The sequence below is a fragment of the Corvus brachyrhynchos genome, unplaced genomic scaffold (genome assembly GCF_000691975.1).
Source record: "Corvus brachyrhynchos isolate BGI_N302 unplaced genomic scaffold, ASM69197v1 scaffold60, whole genome shotgun sequence".
Taxonomy (NCBI): Eukaryota; Metazoa; Chordata; class Aves; order Passeriformes; family Corvidae; genus Corvus; species Corvus brachyrhynchos.
Window position 1 is genome coordinate 375,307 of NW_008236767.1, and position 25,660 is coordinate 400,966.

Below are 25,660 nucleotides of genomic sequence, written 5' to 3' on the forward strand. Positions count from 1 at the left end.
AAGTCTGATGTGAGGACTACCCGTAATGCCACCGGGCTTTTGTCATACCTGTGCCTCCCATGTTAGTTTGCCAAAATGGGAATGTGGATCCGGGGATGGCTGTAGGCTTAGGCAAAGCAGGAAACTGTCTAGGTCAGTAGGCTGCCAATTCATCACCATGCTGTGTGGGTGCCAGGGAAAGGGCATCAGATTTTCCAGCAGCTGGTATGGCTCAAGTGACCGATCCCTGCTTTTGTTTGGAACATTTCACATTCTTGTTTCAGCTGACCTGATGGTAGCTCAAAAGGAGAGCAATTGCCTGTCTCTTTTTCCTATTCACTTTTTCCCAGGAGCCATTAAGCTTTAACTCCTGAACTCCGGGATCCTTTTGTAGCTTTCCTGTGGGTAAGAGAGAGACATAAAGACTCCACCAAAATGTATTTGTCACAGGTATATAAGAAACATTAAAAAATTCAGTCTCTATAGGGAAATACTAGATAGCAATTAAGAACCAGTTAGAAGGTCATGTGACATTTATGGCAGGTACCAGCAATGAGCAAAAGGCTTGTAAAGGAATAGTTAGAATGATGCCTTAGGTTTTAACTTTCATATTTTTCAAATCCTGTACTGCCTAGTGTGTAACTCTGAAGTTTTTTAGTAGCCTGTTAACTGCTGCTCTCTCCTGCTGGTTAGACATTACAAATTCTCTCCAGGCCTGCTCTCCAAGGACACTCAGACCTTCCTAGGCCCAAAAAGTATAAACCAAAAGCTTCTGAAATGGGGGCAAGCTTGGGGAAATTACATCATTAACTGAAGCTTTAATTGCAGAATTAACCCTGATATGCAAATGAACAAAACTTTTAAAAGTGTGAAGAACTTGTGACCTCTCATCCATCTTTGGGTCCATCTTGGCAAAAGCCTCTGGCTCCCCAGGGGGTACCTTTGAAAGCCCTTCAAATAAATACCTACCTTTATTTCCTTATTCTTGTCTAGTCTCTCTTAGGTGGCCTCTCAAGGCATCAAGAACAACTGCAGAAGAAACTCTAACTCATTATTACAGGAAAGTGCTTTCACTGTGTGGTAGGATGTTTTTCCTTGAGAGTTCCTTTAGCAGTGTTAGACAGGAGGCCAAGATTCTGATAATGTTCACCATGACTTGGTAGAGAAGATGGAGCAGATAGAAATGTTCATTGATATATGAGACAAGAAACGCTGCCTCAAGCATGCCACTGAGATGACAAAAGACAGAGCAGTTGAATGATTTTGGTGTTTTTCAAGCTCATTGCCAGATGGAGAGAATAATACTGAGATCAAAGGGCTTTTGAATATTACCAGTCCAGCATTGAATAAAATTGTCCTTAACAGAAAGAGGTCTAGAGGGAGGTAAGTTGGAAAGTAACCAAAGTCTCGAGTTTGTAAAGCAAGGAGCACACTGCCAGAAATAATCTTTGTTTTTAATTTCTCACATAACTCAAGAGTACAAAATTGAGACACTGTGCTTACTGCCAAATGGTTTACATTTTATCATATAGAATATATTGTATATTTTTTACTTAGAATATTCTGCATATAATGCAAGGAAAGTGAGCTTTTATATGTTTTAAAAATCTGATGTTAAAATATATGTCCTACATAACCGCCTCTTTTTTGTGCCTTAAGTAAATATAGCTCTTAAGATATAACATGTTCTGGTTTCCAGAATACTATTGATTTTTTTAAAATTGAAAACACAGGATGATGCCCTTGAAAAAGCTCATACTGCAATAAAAAAAAAGTGGAAAGGACAAACAGGACCTTGATAATAATATCAAGGCATAAGCATAATAAAAATTATTTTAATAGAAAATGAGTTTGTTTCTTACATAGATGATAATTTCTTTTACAGTATGATAGAATAAAACAATGGTCTTTAAAAAATCTGAAGAGAGAACTCAATTTATTAACATAAAATAAAATATTACAATACATTAAATTCAAATGAATAGTTGAGGTGAATATGTTAAAGACATTATATCACTGACTCGCAGATAATAGTCCAATTTGCAATTAGTTCCCCTTGGGCCAATCTGCTTGATAGTCAAAACCACATACACCTATGAATGTATTTATGGGATAACAATATGCCTCCTAATATTATCTTAAAATGGATCAATACAAATTAATGTCATTCCTTCGCCATGAGTTGTACAAGTCTTTGAAGCATGTTCTAGCTCCTGTTAAGAGTGCACATAAACACTCCAAAGAGTCAATGCATTTTCATGGTCAATGTCATAAATCCTTATGTGGTGACCTGGTTATTTCTGTTCTTTCCATGGCTTATTTGAGTTTCCTCATGTTTTCATAGGGACACTGGAAGACCAGTGCCACATCCCTTGCTCTGAAGCCTATCTGTTCAACTTGGGTGATCACAGGGTCATGCTTGCACCACCACTGCCATTGGAGCATCTGCACAACCATGGGAACACACATGATTTTCCACCACACCAAGGTCAAGCATTCGCTATATGTTTTTGTTTTCTTGTTTTGGGAGAGTTTTATCATTGTGTCTAATATCAGTGCATTACTTTTGAACTTGAGCAGCTTACTGTTAAGTGTCATGGGTAGATCACAGAAAAGTCACTAAGTCAGAGTTATTTATATAATAAATGTGTACACAGGAGGGGCAGATAGGCATAGAACAGTATAAGCAAACGAAGCCATGTGCAGGCAAGGTGAGGTGCATGCATAACACAGCAGGTTTCACTGGAAAAGAGGTAGAGTCCCCAGTGGTGATAAACATGAAGAAATACTGCATGTTTTCTCACTTGTATGGTCCTGGACCCCAAATGAATCATCACTAGATCAGGCTGGTTTGTTTATTTAATTTTTATGCCCAAGCAGACAAAATAGAGAGGGCAGATGTTTAGAACAAAGAAAGAATGGTTGAAAATGCCAGGCTAATGCATTGTTCATGAAAGGGGAGTGAAAGCAGTCCTAAAGACAGATATTACTGGATGTTCTGCACACAGTCACACTGATAATTGTGATACTGATTGGTGGGCAGCCATCAAACTCAATATGAGGTTATTTACTGGTTGGTGGCTGTTTGCTCATAAATAGCATCCTTCTTCTGAAACTTCCTTGAAACACCTCACAGGGCAGGAATGTCTATAGTCCATTCTATAGAGAGGAAAATGAAGGTATGGAGCCATGAAGTGACTAGTCCAAGGCTGTGGACTGTGCTGAAAAGGCCCAGGAAAAGATGCAGATCAGCTGGGTCCTGATTCAGCCTTTGACCCTCAGATGATTTTTCTTTTTAAAAATATTGTATCAAGATTAAATCAAGCCAAATTATTTACCAGTGCTTTATATTGCAAGTAATCGTTATATCTTATTTCTTGGAGACTTCCACATGGACAAGCCCACTGTACAGTTTGTCAGAGAGCTGGCACATGAGCTGGGTTACTGAGAAAAGCCTTTTAAAAAACAGCACCAAGGATATAGTGGTGTGGTTTTATAGTCAGCATCCCTTTTGTAGCTTACTTCTCCATCCCTTATGTGCAGTGATGCCAATTCAGGAAACACTATTCCTCTTCTTGGGTTTGCTGTCTCAGGGATGTCCCTTCTCTGGTTTTATTGTAGTTCCATTGCCAAGTTTGCTCCACCAAAAGCCTTACAGCAAAGTAGTGTTGCTGAGCAGCTGCTCTGTGCCCAAAAGCCCTGCTTAAAGAAAAAGTAACAAAATAATTTCTGCTGGGCCAGCTTCCCCCTTGGGCCCAGTTGCACACCGGGTCTTGATTTGTCTGACGATGGGGTAAAACAGTTCATAGGAAGCCACCAGAGTCCTTCAGCAGCGAGCCAGAGCACCTCGATCCTTCACTGCTCTCATGTATGGTCAAAAAGTGTGTGTTTGCCACAGTTTGCAAGGACAGGAAAACTGTCTACCAGAGCTTGAGTCCTTGCTGAGCCTTGAAGCCACCTCTGGTCAGGGAGCCAAATAGGAAAGAAAAGTTTGACATTCAGGGTCCCACCTCAAGTCATGAGAAAGCAGGCGGAGCCTACCCACACTTGAGCCATGAATGATAACAGGGAATTTGTTTTCTTTTATTTATTCCACCTACCAGCCCATCTTTCAAAGAAGGAGGACGGAAGTGGTACAAAATTTTAATTCTCTGGGTCTATGATCCCAGCCCCAGAGCATAATGTCTGCAAGGAATGTCCCATAGATTAAGAAACACCTAGAATTAGCCAATTTGTTTTGCACATATTCCAGATGCTTTATACAGCATTTGTTTTTTACAATTATTCAGTGTGAATCTGCAGATACATGAAAATTGATGTACAACCAGGAGACATGGAAAAGCACCTGAAAAATGTAAGATGCACAATATTGCAGGGGAGTCTGTACTGTGTAACAGAGCAGAAATCCCTGGTGTATTACTGAGCTAGTACTGTTAACTGCAGTTGGTGGCATGTTGCGTTTAGACTAATTAGCTGGAAAGCAGTTATGCTGTTTCAAAACCTTACCTAGTGTTTCTTCATGGTGCTATTATGTGCCTGTGAACATGTTGGCTCAAATATCAACCACTGCATAGCATCAGCTAGATTTGCTCCTAAATATGTTGGGTTTTATAATTTTTTTAAAATACAGTGTCCTTGTGCTGAACACTTCATGGAACATTCAAATACGAAGCTGTATTGAATTCTATCAGGAATGATTCATTATCTCATAATATAGGTACGGAATACTTTGAACAAATAGTATCAGTAATTATTTCTGGTGAAAGATTAGGGGTTTATCACTGTGTGATAATGAGAATGCTAAGAAGCAAGCTTTATTTTTTTGGAAAAAAATGTGCAGTTTTTTGTTAGAAAGCTGGGGCAAGAAGGAAGGAGGGGACATTCAGAGGTTTATCACTGTGTAATAATGAGAATGCTAAGAAGCAAGATTTTAGTTTTTTGGAAAAAAATGTGCAGTTTTTTTTGTTAGAAAGCTGGGGCAAGAAGGAAGGAGGGGACATTCAGACATTGAAATATGCTACATTGGTTTTATATCTTAGTTTATTGCTGTTTAGCTATCAATTGGCAGGCTCCTGTGCTTGCCATGGGCCTTGCTCGCCCAGATGTGTATTAGATCTCAATGTTCATCAGCGGGCAGTTCTTGCTTTCGCTCCTTGCTGTAGTGTTGTTCCTGGGAATATTTTGATAACAGCAGTGGTGATGGGCCTGGGCTGGCAGGTTGCCAGGGCATTGCTGCTGGTTCTGTGCTGCTGTCCTGGACAGGCTGGAACTCCAGTGTGAACTTGAGTCGAAGAGACCATCCCCTGTGGATGAGACACTCTGCATCTGCGGTTGCGTCTGTGTTGCAGCAGGGGTACCTCTGAAGGGGCTGTGGCCCAAGCAGAAGTCCATGCAGGAGAAGGTACGCTTGGAAGCATCTGTGGTTGTGGATGATCCATGCTGAAGCAGGTGCAGCTTGTAGCACAAGTGGCTGTGCATGAGGTCGTGCTGGAGCACCTCAAAGCGTGTGGCCATGGGTAAGCCCACGACAGAGCAGGAACACCCCTGGAGGGACTGCATCCAAGGGTGAGGCCAGGTTGGAGCAGGTTTACTTCTGAAAGGATTGTGGCTGTGGGTAAGGCCATGCTGGAGCAGGTCTATTTCTGAAGGCATTGGCCCCTGGAGAAGGCCCTGCTGGAACAGGTGCACCTCAAAGGGATGGTGGCTGTGGATAAGTCTATGCCAGAGCAGGTACACCCCTGAAGAGACTGTGTCTCACAGACAAGGCTCCACATGGTGCAGCTGCCCCCTGAGGGACTACAGTCTTTGCACATCCAACTCAGATTATCCAGCTAGGAGAGCTTTTGTTTCAAGGTGCTATAGAGCTGAAAATCTTGTTTGTTTTTACACAAAATTTCTGGGTTTTTTAAACAATAAATTTTCCCTGCCCTTCCTGTTCATTGCAGCCTTTCCTGAATTCTTCTTCAACCCCAAATAAATATTTGAATCACTGCAATTCTTTAATGGCTTCCATTGACTTTTGGCCCCAAGGTGAAGGACAAAGGGATGGACTTACATCATCTCAACGATTTGGGTGGAAGCAAGTAAGCAGGGACTTCTGGGTCACCTTTCAGGTCAGAAGCACACCAGTACCAGCTGTACCTCAAATGGGACTGTGAGCATCTGGGAGGTACTATCACATCTGTGCTTCTGCCTGTCAGCTACTTAGACTTTATTCTATTATGCACGTCCTGTGTTCTTCAGCCCTGGGACAATTTTCAAAAGTCAGCAGCAGAATTTGTGGTTACTGCCTAATGGGTAAATCTGGATTGCATTTGTAACAGTACTTTCACATTAAAACTTTTATCTAGAAAGAATGACAGTTGGTATTTGCTGTGAACTTGGAGAGGATGGATGATTCTTCCTTCATGACATCCACCTATTATGTCCAATCTTATAGGAAGCTAGATAGAATTATAGATGCAATAGTAAGGGATGCTTTTTTAATAAATTAAAGTAATTTGCATAAAATTAGTTTGTGGGCAATGTATTGTAGGTGACTCTGAGTGTTGTTTGACTAGGTAACCTGAAAATAGTTATTAATAAAATTCAAATAATCGTTTCATATCTTCCCTGATAAAATATCTGTCTTCTAGAAAAGCCAAGCTGAAACATGGATAGACATACATGCGGGTTATATGGTATGATTATATGGTCATTCCATGGGTATTCCATTACAGGAACATCACTGATTAAAGTACTGACTCAATTTTATTTTGATATCCTTATATTATTAGGTCAGTTAATGGTACAAACACCAAGGAGTCACCTTCTTCTCATCATATCGGTCTTATTGTCCTCATGGGATATTAAATTTAAGGTGGAGTCTGTAATGTCTGTGGGGTTTCATCGTATGACCTACAAATACAAAAACAGAATCTATAAAATGTATAAATGACAGTTATGTTTATCTTCTAGCTAATTGGAAATAATTATGTGAATTAGTATGAATACATTATTCTTTTCCTCTGTTGAAATGTGACCTTTGATCTTTGGTAACTACTCCCACGTGAACAGCGCAGCGCAAACATCAGAGGATGGTGTAAAGTTTCTCCCTCCTACTGCTCTGCAAAGCCCCTTATTTGCCTGCACAAATATTTTTTGAATGTTTCATATATTTGCTCTGGCATGCATTTTGCATATTTTTGCTAACAATTTGACTCCTTATCTGTATGCTTTAGCAAACATATTCAGAGCTTGTTTAGAGCAGGTAAACAGGTGGAAAACCACTAACCTTAAACCACTTTATATCAAATTGCTGTGCGTGGTCCTAGCTCCTCAGCATCAGCACATCTGAGCAGACCTCAGGGCTTTACTGTGATCGCCTGCTTGGCGCAGATACGTCTGCCTGCTGCAGATGTACAGGTGTGGGACTGCCCAAGCCCACCAGATTAAGCTTGATCCAGTTCCCAAATTCTTGCTCCTTCTCACAGCCTCAATCTCAATGGTTTTCAAGCTGTATAGATCATCTTTCCAAAGACAAATTTGATTTGAATCACACTGGCATATTTTTGGCAAGGGTTCAGAACCTCATCAATCTTTATCAAGCATGAGAAAGAGCCACTTATCCAGACAAAATGACAGCCACCTATATGTGCTTTGCTGCCTTAGCTGATTGCTGGGCGGTCACTTTGGGCGGTCACTTTGCGCAGTCACTTAGGTCCAAGGGATACAAAAGCACTTCCCTCTCTCTCAGCTAAAAACTTTTCCCAAAACACAGAGCACACTCTCACTCCAGTAGCAGACATTAGGATCTCTCTCATTCTCAGTTGCCAGTGAGACACCATCAACATGATTACCTTTTTTTACCTTTACAGTAATACCCCAGCATCAGTCTTCCCAGAAACCTCCTCCACGTAAATGCATTTAGTTTGCTCCCTCTGGTATGCTTCAAAATAGAGAAATGTGTGTATCCAATGCAAAAGCCAAATCAGTACAAGAAGTCTTCTTTGGCTTCTTAAGAATCACAACATTAGTAGAATGTAAAGAAAAAACACAGGCATTTCCCCTGGGGAGAAATAAAGACAGAGGAGCCGCATGTGAGCCCAGTACTCATGTTGCCTAATGCAACTTTGGAAAATGATTAGACAGGCACAACACTCAAATGTGAGAAGAATGGCATATTTTTTTTTTTAATTGTCAAATACAAAAAATGTAAAAGATGCTTTAAATTTAATCTAATTAACTTTTCTGGAGGTGGTGTATTGGAAGCACAGATTTATTTTAGTTCCAGTGGAAAAAAAGCATTATGTCAGTTTTACTTAGAAAGACACTCCCTAATTTATCATACCATAACCAAATTAAGCTTGAGAACTACTAATCAGTAGGAGTCTATTATACAGCAAAGCATTAGCCTTAGCATGCACAATGCCTTCGGCATTCAACAGGGCATATACTGGAAATAAGAATTCCTTTGTCATTTGGCCAGGGAAGCAATGATCTTCATAGTTCATGATTTGCATAATAATCAGTTAAAATAAGGTGTGTCATGGGCAAAAGCTCAGGAAAAATTAAAGTTCTGGTTCTTATTTAGCACCTTTAACTGCTTAAATACTTGCAAATTCCTGAAAACACTGACAGCCTATTCATATAACAGAGTTTCTCTTTCTGCAGTGGTTCTGCTCCCTCCTCTCTCCTACAAAATACGCAGCTTCTAAAGAAAACTGGAAACCTCCAGTCACACTTAGTTTACAAAATTCCTCACATTCCAATTTTTTTTCTAATTCCATGTATGCACATATGAACATGTTCACAGGTTTATGCACAACATTAACTCCTTGGTCCTATTTCCACTCTAGCATGACAAACAGGTCAGATCTGTGAGCCAGACATGTCCAGTGAGCTCTAGCTCACCTTTGGATACCCTCAGGAGGCACCATGGCCCTGAGGGAGCTCTCTGTTCCCTCTTCCTCTCCCTCCTTTCCCTTTTTTCCACAGGAAGAAGTGATACATGTGCTATGGACAACATTATTTGCAAATTGTGCCATCTTGTTACACTGCTTTATATGCTGCTTATTTAGAGCTATTTACACTAAATAAAGTATAAGCTATTACAAACACTACTTATTTAGTGCTTACTTAATCCCCACCCATATGAGTGGAGTTACTGGGCATGCAGGCTATGATAGTCCACATGCATTTGAGTTCAAGGTCAGGTAACTTATTCTTAATTTCCTTACACAGTATTTGCTACAAATTACAACAGCATTTTGCTATTAGATAATAGCAAAAAAGGCTTCACTAGTGGTATGACACCAAATGATAGAGACTACTCATACACTTTTTTTCCATGTCATCATTTTACTGAACAAAAATGTACTAATAATTGACATAGAATAACTAATAGATCAAATTTCAGACCATCATTCATATGCTTTCTTCACAAGATACTGCATTTAACCATTGGGGATTAATCCATATTAACACCCTCCATGAAAGCTAGGAGGTCTCATGATTGCTCTGATTAAAACTGTCTTAAGCATTTGCAAGTCTCATATAACACACAAGACCCAAAATAGAAATGATCTCACAACTGAGAGTTTAAAGTATTTAAAGCTTTTATTTATTTCAAATAACATTATTTCTCCATCCATGCCAAGGCCGTATTTCTTAGGATGAACCCCTGGTCTAATGGATCAAGACAGTCTCATGGACCCCTTCCTGAGATCCCAGGTAACTTCTACTTCCTCTTCCAAGCTGATCTCACTTACAGAAGTTGTTCTGATGACATCATGAAGAATTATTTTGAACGTGCTGTCTTCTGTAGCACTTCAAGAAAACTGTACTCTTGCCAAAAGCCCAGATGTAACACCATGAGGAGAACACGCACATAAACACAAATGCAAAATGGCAGGAAGAGTAAACTATTATCATTTGAATTCTTCTACATCATATTGTTGAACTGAAAAAAAAAAACTTAAAGACATATTCTGCTCAGAAAGTGACAGAAAGTGCCATCCAAAATATAGTAATACAGTAATAAAATATTTTTCCAATTATGTAGCTCATACATTGGAACTGAGGAAGTAATTAATTCATTGATTCATATAAAAAGAGGTAACTTTGTGGTCTTCTAATCTGATACAAATAGCCAAGATCATGTGTAAACTGAAAAAAGGGGAGAATCACACCTGGAATCAGAATTATCTGAAAATATCTTATTTGATTTACTACGGCTTTACTTTTTCTCTGCTAAAAATTCATACAAATCTTTCATTGGTATCAAAAGTATTCAGTGCATTTACATTTCCACACATATTCCATCTTCCTGAAAGGCTGAATCCTGCAAAGCCACAAAACACAGAAACAGTTTCTGTTTACCTATTCATGGGAGTTATAACCACACAATAAAGTTAATTGAAAAAAATGTTGTTTTTGGGAATTTGGGTTTTTCTCCTCAGTGCAGTACCCATGGTTTGGTGGCCTGTGGTTATGCCAGAGCATCCTGTCCAGTGACCCAGTCAGCCTCCCTCCATGCAGTGATAGCCCTTAATAAGTGGATGCGATATTTCGTGACAGGTTTAATACATTGGACAAGACACAACATTAATAGCACAACCTTTCTGATCCTAGTAAGAGCTCACATAATCATTCATACATATTTATCTTTCCTCTACTGAAGTATCTGCGTCCCAACTCATGCATAATGACGCCTTCCTTACAAATGCATTTAATTGATTAGTTGATGTTTACAATATTAATAGAAGATGAAATGTTCTTCAGATGTCCTCTTGAGTGAAATTGTTAGTCATTCCTGAGTCAGTTCCTGGAAATTGTATTGTCCTCCAGGAGAATTTTTACTGAGTTTTAATCTCAGCTTTTATAGCCAAATTCAAATATTTATGCAAATTGACTGCTTAGCTTACCTACCTCTTGAAAACTCTAGATGTGGTACATGCTGGTACTTTTCAGTACTGTCAAGACATTTCTAACAGGTAGATATAGAAATACTAGATATAGCAGAGAAGAGAAAAAAATCTTATTTCAAATGAGAGCAAACATAGGCAGGACCAGTGTCCCCACAATCTCAACTCCTAAAAGGAAAAAATTTGTTTAAATACAACGTTGATAACCATTTTAACAAATGGGCTGCTAGTACTGGGAAATAAATTTTATGTTCTCTACAGAGTCCTTGCTCAAATAATTGAGTGAGTCTCCTCAATGTTCCAGCTGTATCATTAAAAGGAAATCCAGGAGAAAAGACTGAACAGAGCACTGCAACAAGAAACAGTATTGTCTCTGCTTGTTTAGCTTCAGCTTGGTGCCCAGGACAGAGTTATTGTCTCTACAAAAATGTTGTTGTTTTTCTTTGCTAATCCTCTGTGTAGCTATGACAAGGACAGATGATTGCAATAAATCTTTTGTCTTTTCTTATTTCAGACTAGAGCAGCCTTGATCACAGTTAATGACTCATAAGCAAATAAAGGTAGAGGCCATCTTTAAAAAAAGATCTCTGAAAGTGATTTTTAAAAAATGATGATAGTTGGTGCACTCTTAAATGAGTTATTTTATTGTATGTGGTGTAATGTTTCACACATTTTGGTCATGATCAAAATAAATATTTTTAGTACGTATCATCATAATGAAGTTAAAACATTGAGCCATCTCTACAGTATTGTGCTTTTGCCTATTCACTGAAATTGGTTTTAATTAGAGCTCAGCATGAGCTCAAGGTCTTGGAAACTCCTCTCTGCTTCTAGGTAACAAAATTACATTCACGTGTAATCTGCAGTTTGTCAAATATCTCATAAAATCTGTGAAATTGTTTTAGATGCTGTAGTGTGCCATACAAAATAGCTGAGCTTAGGTAGTGTCTTCTCTAAAATGTCTACCAGCCAAAAGGTAAACCAGCCTGACAGGTCTCTAGGGTGGGGACTTTTTGTGAATAATTAGCCTTGAGCAATGAAACTCCAGAGCCACACCTGGGCTGAATCTTTGATCTGTCTTTATACAGCTAGAACCAAGTTAGAGAGTTTATGCATTATCTTGATGTTGCAGGTGATAAAATCTTTACTCTTGCATACATACTGCAACAAATATACTTGTGTGTATATGTATACATGTATATCTATATACATGTATATCATATATATATTTATATAGTAAAAATGGATATTAAGGATCACTATTCAATTATGTTTTTTCATTGTTCATTCTGGTATGGCTTAATCACTTTTAGGATTTGTTATTTTTTCCTTTTTCATGTAAAAGATGAGACTCAATGACACATTCTCTCTTGATAGCATCAGAACAATATGTACAACAATCAGTGTGCTGACAGAGCAGAATCTTTACCTGACCTATTTAGTAGGCACAGTTGTCAAAGGCTGTAAAATAAATCAATCATTTACAACATAGTTTGTTTTTTTTACACATAATACCCATTTTTTCATACAAGTTTTATTAAATAACAGAAAGAGTCAAATTTTCTCATGTGTCTGATCTAGCTGCATGTGGTCTTTATTGGACAGTCTACAAGAAGTGTGAACACAATGATAACCAGTTTGTCCTCCATTTTAATCCTTGATGCACTTCCAGCTCTACCTGTGGCTTTGGGCAAATCCCTGAACTTCTCTGTCTCTCTTACACGTGCAATAAGGACTATAATAATAATGAATTAATTGGTTATTTGTTTGCCATTCTGAGGATTGTTAGCTACATTCTTCTCTTGTTTATACTAATGTAATATCCCAAATGAATGAATTTGTTACTGTAATTTAGAAAAATTCAAACACAGATTGTAGCCTCATGCTTAATGTTGTACATCTTTTATATCATTAGGTTCTGCAAATACAGATGGGAACTGCCCGTGTTTTGAAAACTGTCAAGAATAAAAGACTTTGCTTCTTCTGCCCTGTGTAGCTATAATTGTTTCTGATTAAAAAAAATAATAACTGTGCATTCAGCTAATAAACTAGACTCAACACATTGTTGTGAGTGTTAAATCTTTGCTATCTGTAGTCCTTCAATAAAATCAACATGTGTCTGTATGGCTGGGCTGTTGAACTTGTTTTAGTCACACTCCTCACATAAATATTTACTGAACTGATGTGGTTGATACCACTAAGAAGTAATCATCTGACTAGTGGACAAAACATCAGGAAAGTACCTCTGAATTGTAGTTCTTTCATATGTTATGGAGTGTTGAAGTCAGGCTAATTTGAACACTCAAAGAGAAATTCAAGATGAGGGCACTTTATTTTCATCTTGTTTTCAATATTGATACATTAAAAGAGTAATGTTTGTTACATATTCTGACAATTTATTGAAATTAATCTATTTTAAAAGAAAATATTTATCAGCTAGATTAATTCAGAATAATAAATAACCCTTCCCTTCTATATTTTGCAGGAGTTTTAATCAAGTAAGTGCTTTACAGGCAGGAAGAAACCGCCTTTTAGCAATGCTGTCTGAGTATTTTGTAATGACCGTATTATAATGCCTCTGATGAAAATACACTAATGTCTTTCCTTATAGAAAAAACAGAGTGGCATATATTCCTATTTTCAGGTAAAAATCATGAACATGCATGTATTTCTCTTCAACTAAACTTTTACGTGGCTCTAGCAGAAACACAGCATGGTTTATTCTCTGATGTCAACTATAGGGAGTTCCATACTAGGCTTAGGTTAAATGTCTAAAAAGGGATTAAAAGAATAATAATGCTGCTTTAACACTTTAACTTTCACTTTTGTTTAATAGATAGTTTCTAAATTAATTTAATTGTTCTGCCCATTTTTATCTCCAAAAAAAAAAAAAAAACCCCAAAACAAAAGGCACTACTCTGATGACCAAAAACCCCTGATTTTCTGATCCCATTGATGCTGGGACACCCTGAATGGAAGACTTTCCCTATTTTTAGACTTCAAGAAAGCCGTGAATCCTTCTTCTTGCACCCTCTCCTCAGCAATGATGGCTCCACCAAATGGACTCTCAGGTTTGGGACTTGTCAAGTAAAAGTTGAGCCAGGAGGACACCCTGGGTGGGACCCTGGATTTACATTCTCTCATCACCCAGGTTTGTTACTCTGATGACCAAGAACCCCTGATTTTCTGATCCCATTGATGCCGGGACACCCTGAATGGAAGACTTTCCCTATTTTTAGACTTCAAGAAAGCCGTGAATCCTTCTTCTTGCACCCTCTCCTCAGCAATGATGGCTCCACCAAATGGACTCTCAGGTTTGGGACTTGTCAAGTAAAAGTTGAGCCAGGAGGACACCCTGGGTGGGACCCTGGATTTACATTCTCTCATCACCCAGGTTTGTTTTTGTGCTCAGACTCGTGGCTGATTCTCTGAGAAAGTCCAACAAATCTCACATCTAATTGAGGTTTTAGTCAAAACCTCAAATAGCATTGGTTAGCAATGTTTACAGTGCTGTGGTTTCAACTACAGGCTGAGTAAACAAATATTTAATGGGCAATAAAATTTTTAAGATCCTTGAAAAGCAGGGGAATGTGGTTTTGCTTGGCTGCATGCTGTGTCTCATGCTGAGATACCAAGCAAAATGTTCACTATGTGGTTTCTTTTTAAGACCGACACAAGATGGTTTTGGTAAGCTGTTATGGGGCTAAAATTCACTTAATTTGCCATTTTAGTTCAGGACTCATATACAAGCACTCTAAAAATTTTGCTAACAGCGTTGATGGCAACAGAACTGGAGGACCAGGTGATTTTTCCAGCATGTAGCTCAGCGGTAGAGTGGTACCCAGTCTCCTCATTAGCCTTATTTCCAATCACACTTTACAGCTCTTCTTATAATCCTCTGTCCTGCTGTGGGTGTGTTGTGCTTCCCTATATCTCAAGTACGGTTTCAAAAGCTGTGACTCCAGCATGAACTTTTCACTTGCATGCTTAAAGAATCACTTTTTCTTTCTGTTTTTCCTTCCCCCTCATTTGCCCTGTTCTGCCTAATCCCAGACTACAACATTCTGTGTTAGTATGACACATGCTCCAGAGAGAATCCTGAACAAAACACAATTCCTGCTTTGTTATGTGTTTGAGAATGATGGTGTCCATCCGCAAAAAAATCCCAATGGGAAAAGATGAGAAACCTCCATAATCTATAAAGAACAAGATAACAGGTGTAAGAATTTCTTCTCCCCTCAGATTTCTCACAGAGTCAGCAAGACTGGGCCCACATTTGGCTGCTGTAATTCACGGTTGGGTGCATTAGCCAACATCCACTTTGGTTGACATTACCACGCTGGGCTGTGAACTGCCATGCCTGAGGAACTGGTTCACATCCACTTCTGTGACCCAAACGCAATCAGAAAGGTGGGGCAGGCATCCCTAGTGCTATCCTTCTAAGATGTCTCAGCACCTTTTTTTTTTTTTTTTTTGTAGCAGATGGTGCTTGTAATTATAGAAATGGCCAAAAAATAGACACCACAATAGGAGTGAGAAAATACGGGAAAAGAGATTAAGGTTTCAGGCTTCAATGTAAACTTTACCTTTTACTCTAAATAAAACAGAACTAGTTAAACAAGTTAAGCTGTTACTTTGTCCCAGCTGGTTTTTCTGTAAGAGTGTGAAATAAGATTCGCTTTCAAAAGGGCAGACTGTACCTCCCTCACTGTGGTTAGCTAGGCCACACTTCATGGCTCTTCTTTACATATTCCCTTTGGTGTAATGCTGTGATCAGCTCTATAAAGAAGCAGGCAGAGCTGATTGTCAAGCTCTGCTGATGTCTGCAGATGAAGGCTTCTGAACACTCACAGGAGGCTCACGTTTCACCTCTGTGGTGGTAAAAGCTATTCAAGCTTGCCAACTGAAATATTTCCTTTTATTTCCTTAGCTGGTTATCACCTTCGGACAGTAAATGCAGCATGTTGGTCACCCGAGTTAGTTAAAATTAGAAATATTTTTATATTTGTTTGAAAATGTGTCTTTTACATATGTATTTTGTATATAACAACATACATGTGATATACGGGCAATACACGTGAATAAAAATCAGAAATATTATAAGTAAAAGATTTCCTGCATTGTTAAATAATGCCCACCTGAAAAAAAAAAAAAGAATCTGCTTCGATTGGTGAGCAAGAATGATTTGTTCCAGAAGTATTTCATGCACTTTTTTCATGAACAGGAAAGATTTCTTCCGGAAATATTTCTATGCAGTCAGGCGAACAAAAGGTCTTTGTTGTTAATACCATTTTATTGGGCTATTTAAGACTGATAAGTAGATTGTATACTAACACTCCTCCCACTCTGTTCCTCAGGGTAAACCCAATCTCCAAGTTTTCACTAGGAAAGCACACAGATCCACAGCCAGATTTGTCCTAGCCCACCTGAGGTGCCAGAGCAAGGCTTGAGGTACATTAGCTGCTCTGTCACCTAATTGCTTAGTGTTGCTTAGTCGTAGGAGGAATAAAGTTTTACATTGCATGTGCAGAGGGCTAGAAACTCTGGAGAGAGGGCTAGGAGAAAACAGAGAGCCCTCAGCAAAACACACAAAGCTGCTTCTCTTGTCAGTATGATTCCAGCTTCCCTAAAAGTTAAAGTTCACAGAAATAACAAGCAAGGTATGTAGTTATTTTTGAAAGAATGGGTACTATAGATAGCAGAATGATCATATCCCTTCAGAAAACAAATAAAAATTCAGAGTTTCTACAAATGCAAAAATTATGATACTGTAACTTTTTTATTATATTTGGGATCGTGCATGTAGTTCACAAGTGTGGATTTTTTCTCGATATAACAGACACAGAAGCCCATCAAATTCTCTGTGCTTTTCTTGAAAGCTGGCAATTTAAACTGGCAATAAAAACATGATGCTTTATTCTCTTTCTGTTGCTAAGTAGATAATGGATGTAAAAACAAGCTCACAGTTGCAGTCCTTTGTGTAGTGTTCTCACTGCTTCATACATTTTTTCATGGTATAGTCAATGATAATATTAATTATTGAGAATATATGTTTGTTCTTTAGTATATAGAATCATTTCAATACAATTTTTTGTTGTATTAGAGATTGCTGGTCAAAGTTTTTTTACATAAACTTGAAAGTAATCAATTAAGCTTGCATTTACTGCAGGAAATATGACAGTTTCTTTTATGTTTAGTTATTACTTCCTTCCAGGTATTCAAAAGATAAACATGCCTGTCAAAAATTGATTTTAGTGTTTGTCTGGTTACAGTCCAATGGTATTTCAGTCCTTATCTGTTGTTTGATTACTCTTTATTAGCCTTTAAGAAGTTGTTTCTCAGCTGAGTCTCCTGGGACAGTTCTGAGGCTTGAGGTGCTGTCTCTTATTTCCAGTCATATTGCTAAATAAAAGATTTGTTCTCCAAATGTTACAGCACATTCACTACAAACTGAAGCCAAAAATGGTAGGTGGCACAAACATGATCAAAGACGAAGCCTCTCAAGGGGTGACAAAGTTTAGAATAGAATAGAATTGAATAGAATAGAATAGAATAGAATAGAATAGAATAGTTCAGCTGGAGGGGACCTACATGGATCATCTGGTCCAGCTGCCTGACCACTTCAGGGCTGACCAGAAGATAAAGTGTATTGTTAAGGTCATTGTCCCAATGTTTCTAACACACTGTCAGGTTTGGGACATCAACCACCTCCCCAGAAAGCCTGTTTCAGGGTTTGACTACCTTCTCAGTAAAGAAATACTTCCTGACATCCAGTTGGAACCATCCCTGATGCAGCTTTGAACATTATCTGACAAGATCATAAACTCTTAATGTGTTGTATCATATATTTAATATTTCATTTAATTATGGTCAACAAAGATGGTTTATTCCCATGCAAGAAATTACTCTTAGGAAAGAGTTAATTATGTGCAATATTTTATAACACATTTTATATGAACAATAGTGGCTACTTTTGACCTTACTTTTAGTATAATTAGTCAGAATAATGCATAATGAACAATTCTGAGCCAACCAGGACCACTGTTGTTCACACTTACTTTATAATCATGATCATGTGGTATGTCATTGGTCATAGTAGTCATAGTAATTTTTCAGGCAAGAAATGCGTGTAAGGATAAAAAGGAAGTTGTCTCCAGAAAAATTTAACTCCTTTTGCAGTATTCCAAAATATTTTGATTGACACAAAATGACCTCCAGAATAAAGAGCTGTAGCTTAGGTAGTCATTTTTTTACTGTGGAAAGTGTGCAGAAAATAATTACAGTCTTAGACACTTGTAATATGAAATATATAATTGCTGCTTCTCACTTTATAAATGACTGTACAAGGAAAGACAGAGGAGAGAGTAATGGAGTAGAGAGTAACTACTTAATGGCACATTCAGTGAACAACTGTAAGAACAGTGGGCCTTGTTTCCTAATTGTTTGCACCTTTTTTCATCTGCATCATACTGCTGATCTTTTTGAAACAGGTCTTGGTAGCACTGATAGTAATGATGTGAACTGAGAAACAAGCCTACTCACTATCCTTTAAAAATATTAATATGCATGATGGAACACACTGGATTGCATGCCAGTTAAGTAGAAAGTAACTTGTCAAGACTATTTTTGGGTGTTTTCTTGGACTGTGTTATTCAGTCAAACCTAAGCCACAGGCAGTATCTTGTTCTCTATTTAAAGACTGCATGCCATAAGCTTCTGCAAAATCTCTGAAGTTCTCCAGAGCTCGTTGATATATTTCTTTGCTATTTACCATATTTACACCCTATCAAACCACATGAAATCTGAAGAAGACAACTTGTCCTTTTCACTGTTTATGTTTTCCTTGTGTGTAACACTTTCATATAACCATTCCCCCAAAGATCATACAAAATCCAACTTAGATCTGAAACACTTGGTTGTCCTTTGTGCAGTTAAATTAAATCCAGGAGGAATGATTTAGTGATCCAAATCTACCTCCAGGCAGTTTTGCTGACCCTTATTTATCCTTTTTCTTCAAAAATCCAAATGAAAACAATATTATGTATAAACAGTAAATGTATTCCACCTTCAGAAAACTACAAAGACTGAAAACATTTTTTCCGCTTTCTTTTCCTTCCTTTTTTTTCTTTTTTAGAGATATTCAGAGGTGTTGTACTTCTAAACAAGGCTACCAGGTACTGAAAAGAGCAAGGAATGCTCTGATCCCTGCGTAGTGGAATGCTATGAAACCCAAGCTGCAACATGCAAGCTGCTGTACAAATGCTAGCAGCGATTTACTAATGTGATTTCCACATACTCAGGTACTGCCACATTCAACCCACATCAACAGATGCAAACACCAAATACACACTCAAGTTTACTACTAGAAAACTTGTATCTATGGAAACAAATTCTTTTTAGTGCTGCCACAGTAAGTTTGCCTTCAGTATTATTCAGCAATACATGTAGTTTTTAAATTTCAGAAAAGGTAATAATTTGACGCAAGTTATGTAAAAAATATTCTGCTTTTGCATTAAAAAAGACTTACTTTTACAAATATGAGTTGGACAATGGTTATCTAAGCAACAAATATGTAGAATAGGTTTTAAGTTTTTGAGGATCACAAGCTAAACTGGATCCAAGGCTTTCAACTGCTGAAGAAAAACAGCCTGTAGGAACAACAAAATTATTATTATCCTGGTAACTCCAATATATAAACAGAAGCACTGTTTGTAAGACCTAGAACCAAACTTTCTGACTTCCTAATCTCTGATAAGGCTTTATTCATGTGGGATGTTTGTAAGATCCTTACACAAGAGATACGGGATTGATCAAAGGCCTGGAAAACTTGGCTATTGATAACAGTTTGACAGAACTTGTGTTGCTTAGTCCAAAGAAGAAAAGACCCAGAGGAGAAATCATAACTTGTTCAAAATTGCTGCAGGAAGAGGAGAGTAGAAGAGGAGGAAGGTAATTTCAGGACAAGTGAAACTGTGAGAGGATCCATGGGAGTGTCTCTATATGAAGGCAAAGTGGTCTGAGACAAAACAGAGAAAGACTTTCTTCCATGATATTTATAAGTATCTCTTAGCCCCTCAACGTGGGCAATGTGCCTGCCCAGCTTTGTTTCCCTACCCTCACCTTGCTGGACCATCCCACCCTAACTGCCAGAGAGGTGGAGTTTTCCAAGGGCACCACTGGCCCCACTTGACATGGCAACAGCTTCTAGTCACTTTTCCTTACCTTGTGCTTTGCTAAAAATTTTTTTAGCCAGGCCAAAAATTATCTCTTGGTTTTGGAAAAAGAAAAAATTTGCACAGTAACTACAAAATGTTTCTTCCTATTAGAAGATACTAGAAAGAAAATGGTTATTATTCCAAAGGTTTTATAGCTGATTGGATTCCTCTGCCATTTCCACCTTCATTCACACTATTTTTCTTAAATTCAGTCATTAAAAAGAGTAAAAAACATGCTGTTACACCTGAGGTACAGTACTGCCACAACAGAAGTTGCAGTCAAATGATAAAGGAAAAGGCAATACTTGAAATCTTACACTGTAATTTATATTTGTTTCAGATTCAGAAGGGGAAATATTTGAAGGTGATGTTGCATTCATTTATTTACCCCATCAAGGCTCCTTGATACCCTCCTATATCTGTCTCACGGTTCTCTCGAGACAAAGTAGTTGATGCCTGATAGCATCCTCCCTTTCTTTTCTGGATCTAGGAAAATTCCTACTGAAGTCACAAGAAAAAACCCCTCTGACTTGAGCATGAAGTTAAATTGGACTTTCTTGGGTTTGTGGTATAGTCTTGGACAAGACAGAAACCCTCTGTCCCATAATTAATTTAACTGCATGCTGCCTTTCAATACTCTAACAAGCCAAGTCACTAGTGCATTTGGAGTGTGCAGTTCTTTTACGCTGCATTTCAAGCAATTCAAAGCAAAGTCTTATTTTAGGTGACTATATATATTTATAAAGCTGTGATCATCAGATGTTAGAGGCATATAAAATCTGTAGGGTACGCAAGGATATTCCAGAGTTGTTGGGGTTTTTTACTATATTATCTCGAAAATGGAGAACATACTATAGGGACTGGTTAAAAAACAATAATCATTGTTTTAATGATATTTACATTTTTTTCCTTGATAATAACTTTAAAGTTATCATATATGGATGCTGTAATACTGCTTTAAATTAAATTTCTAGAAACTGAAAGTAAGGAAGGATGACTTCTACTTTTGATAAAAGAGAAAATACCTTTCATAAGCTGAAAGCCTTTTCTTCTGATATTCACTAAGTTTTGGACAAAGAAGTTCCAATTTGTAAGAAGATTTATAGGAAAAATAAGTAATTTTATATATATATATATATATGCACTTTTTTTTTCAGCTGAAAGACAGTTTAAGGTAAAGGGAAAGAACTGAGACAATACTTGCTTACTAACACAAGCTGAAGCTTTATGCTATAAAGATCTTATTAATCAGATCAAATAGAATCAGGCTTGATGACCAAAAAGTATCTAATTGTTTTTACAATGTGGACCAGGTCTGTTTGGTTAGGAAGATGTGAGAAAATTGGTTAAGGAAATATTTAATCCTTGTTCCCAGGCACCCGAGTAAGTATCATAACCAATCCCTGAAATTTAGGTAATGTGGGGAATTGTCTGGGACTCATCTGACTAAATCATAAATTTCTAGAAACTGAAAGTAAGGAAGGATGACTTCTACTTTTGATAAAAGAGAAAATACCTTTCATAAGCTGAAAGCCTTTTCTTCTGATATTCACTAAGTTTTGGACAAAGAAGTTCCAATTTGTAAGATTTATAGGAAAAATAAGTAATTTTATATATATATATATATATGCACTTTTTTTTTCAGCTGAAAGACAGTTTAAGGTAAAGGGAAAGAACTGAGACAATACTTGCTTACTAACACAAGCTGAAGCTTTATGCTATAAAGATCTTATTAATCAGATCAAATAGAATCAGGCTTGATGACCAAAAAGTATCTAATTGTTTTTACAATGTGGACCAGGTCTGTTTGGTTAGGAAGATGTGAGAAAATTGGTTAAGGAAATATTTAATCCTTGTTCCCAGGCACCCGAGTAAGTATCATAACCAATCCCTGAAATTTAGGTAATGTGGGGAATTGTCTGGGACTCATCTGACTAAATCATGTTTTACTACAGCAACACAAACATATGAGCTTGGGCTTTTTAATAGTCAACAGAGATCTGGCCAATAGTTGATGGATATCTCATCCTAAACTCAATCCCTACATTTGGTCAGATTAATATTGCATTATGTGGCATTGATTGTATTTACTTCCACTGACTACAGATGGTGTCTAGGTGACCCTGGGTTACCTTGTGTGACTAGCTCAGATGTAGACATCTACACCCCAGACATCAAAAATTACATAAATTAATATTGGTCTTTTGGTACTGCGAACAGTGTTTTCGTAAGGTTCACTCGTATATCAAACAGAGCTAATACAAGTGCACGAGCAAGGCACAGTTTAAAATAGCCAGCTGATTAGGTTATTTCTTGAAATAGGAAAGACTTTGGGACAATCCTTTGTTCTTAATAAGTCAAAACAAGGAATGAAATCAGCATATTTTACATTCGATCAAAGTCTACTAACTATGGGGCTACCATAGTTACTATTCTGATGTGAATGGCCTTTAAAAAAAAAAATTAATTCCCCTTTTCATTCCAGTGTGGTGCAGGACTCATCTGAATATCTCTAATAGTTCACAGGGATGAAAATATTTATTTTGCACATTTCAGTTCCACACCATTTTTCTGCTACAGTGTGTGCCTCCAAAGCATAATTGAACATTGAACACTTTTAATCCAACTGGTAGAATGCATTCACAGAGTGGGGCTTATTTAAAAGGGGTTTTGACTGACTGTAATTTACACATTCATATAGCTTTTTGCTATCTGCTTAACATGGCACACCCTTACCCAGTCCCTTGGCACACTAACTAAACCAGCCTTAGATTGCCCTAGAACTTCTTACCCTTAGACAACAAAGGATAAATTCAGAGATGGACTATCAAATGAACAGGGAATTACATAGGGATATATTTCATTATATTCAGTGGGGATATATATCAGGGGATTCAGTGGTTTACATGCCTGGCAAATTAGCTAACTAAGATTACCACCAGAATTATTTCATTTTACAACTGCAGTTACCTTAAATTTACACAAAACTTAATTCCTGAAGGTGGCAGTATCCTGGCTAAACCTATACACAAACTTCAAAGTATGCAAAACCCTGGAATATGACCATGAAATTATAAGTGTTAGTTTAACAGTAGTGCCACATATGACCTTTTAACACATATAACTGGGAGTATGCTCTGTGCTAGCAGTTGTATTTCCCATATTTTTCTCTTGAGCTGTAAAACTTAAAAAGAACATTTTTTTCCACTTAGATGTCTTTTAGCATTTCAAGCTGCTCGTCTTCATTAACTAATGTAAGAATTGCATACAAGAAATTATGCATTCGGAATATTTTTGCCTGGTTCTTGGTTTTGCAAAGGTTATTCTACATAACACAGGGAAAGTAAAAGCAGCCATAACACAGAAGTTTTGTCTTCTCTGTACACCTTAAAACCCTCTTCATAATGTGAAATGAAAACTCTAGCGAGTCTCTATTTGTCTGCAAGGGGCTTTGTTTATTTTTGTTGGGTTTTTTTCCTCCACTTTATTCCTCGTAGTTACTACCTATGCCTGTGTAGACTGACTGGTTACAAAAAAATAAGGGATAAGGGTTTCACCCACCCATGTCTGTATATATACAGAGGCATGAATCAACCATTTTTACATAAGCAAATTTTTTTTAATTGCCTTTAGTAACACACACAAGAGATCATCATGAAAACATGGGAGAAAAGTTCCATTAAGCTTAAAGATTATGGGATAAAACTTTTCTTTGGCTAGACTCATATCAGAAAAAGCCTAGAAGAGTTACACATTGCTGTTGCAAAGTCTCTGGGATAGCCAGAGGGAAATTCACTCTGTCCCCAGAGAAAGACAAGCTCTACTTCACCCCCATCTACTCAGAAAAAACAGGCTTTTCAGAGAGGGTGAGTCCAGGCTTTCACATTTGGGTAAGCAGGGCAAACCACCCCATGCAGGATGGCATTGCTCTGTCAAGGTAAAGCAATATGTGGGCACATTCCCTCATGCTTCCTCCTGGAAGAATTTACATCATTCCTTAGTAATGGCTACACCTAAATGTTGCAAACTATCCCCTAGTTCTTCTTGGCCATTTTCTGGTATGCAAAGCATATTTTCCAGTCTGACAGGACCTTCTCCCTGCTGGAGCACAGGCTTTTGGTTGTCAGGTTCCTGGAGCAGAAACCTTCTGACAGTGTTCTGTATTTGGGTTTCTGCTCCAGGAACCTGACGGCTGAAGAGAGTGGCCTGGATTCCCTGCACCTCTCCCAGCGTGCTGCTCCCTCAGAGGCACCCAGCAGCCATCCAGCTCCATAAAGCACATACCATTTCATTAGAAAAAAAAAGCACTTAGGAGAAAACGTCTTAAAAAATGTTGAAATAGTATGAATAATACTTAGCTTACCTGCTTGTCATGGTTTTTTCCACATCAAAATCCTTTAGAGGGTTTGTCTCTGTCTTGCTCAGTCTTACATCTCTCAGTGATGAGATGGGTAAAATGCCTTTTCTGTCATGTCAGAAGCAAGATTCACCACATTTTCAGCTTCTCCATCTTCTAACACTTCCCAAACCTGACCAAACTAGTCTAAGCTAGTCCTACAGGGCAATACTTCAAAAGGGTTTTTTTCTGCTTAATTTTAGTATTGCAATTTACCCTCATTATTTTTAGTTCCTGCAGAAAACATTCCCTGCATTAACAGATAAGTGAGGAAGACTTAAACCATCAGCTCTGTAAAAATGTGTATATAACCTCAGTAAAGTCGGGATAGTTGCTATTGAATGTGCTCTGCAATATTAGCACAGGTGAAATGACACTGGCGCTGTTATTTGTGCTGGGAAGTTTGTGATGCAGGATTTCACTCCAAAAATTTTTTTTGTCAGTTCTCTCTGGCAAAAATGCAGCTGATAGAGATCCACTGCATTACCTCTGGCCCCAGTCAAGGTAAAATTCTGCCAAAGCAGAATTAGCTCATCCGTTGTGTGGTTTCACGACTGTCAGTATTATACCTGTGGTTTTGTTTTCACCTCGGCCACTCTGCCCTCCAGACGTGCTTGGAGATGGAGATATGAAGACAACATGTTGGAGTTTATAGCAAAGAAAACTGGAGTAGCTGAGTGGCATTACCTCAGCTGATTGTTATTGACCTGCCATTCTTAGTAATTACTAGCATAAAAATAATTATTTCAAGGAGAAATACATATAACAAAGAGCAAAATTAAACTGAGTGGAAATGAGGCCTGTGACTTCCTTCTGTTTCTGAAATAAGCTTAGACTTGTAGAAGAGCCCTGAGTGTAGCAGGGAGTATAGACTGGGCTGTGCCCACACACAGTAGGGTCAATCACTAGAACAGAATCCTTCCTCTGCACCCTTCTGCCGGGGCAGCTTGTCTGTGTCCTACCTCTGTGTCCACTCATGTCTGGTGACTGTCACACAAAGGGGGGAAGCCCAGCTCTCTACTCCTCCTTCCACTCCTCTCTCACTAAAGAGCGATACTTTCAGAAATCTGTTTTCTCTCTACCTTGAGCTTTCACTGAGGCTATGAGTAGATAAGCCATAAATACTTTACAGACCATTCAGATCTAGCTGAGTGATATGAAAGTTT

The 25,660-nt window shown here is 38.0% G+C and overlaps 1 long non-coding RNA gene across 2 annotated transcripts; it reads right to left on the bottom strand.

The window, feature by feature from the left end:
* Positions 1-1,898: 1,898 nt before the first annotated feature.
* Positions 1,899-24,833, bottom strand: LOC108444971. Of its 2 annotated transcripts, XR_001859696.1 has the most exons (3): positions 24,462-24,833; positions 7,818-8,026; positions 1,899-6,876 (listed from the first exon to the last, which is right to left on the bottom strand). It is a non-coding gene; the product is annotated as an uncharacterized LOC108444971 (long non-coding RNA). The 2 variants fall into 2 exon arrangements; XR_001859695.1 differs by having other exon boundaries at positions 1,899-8,026.
* Between the last annotated feature and the right edge of the window lie 827 nt (positions 24,834-25,660).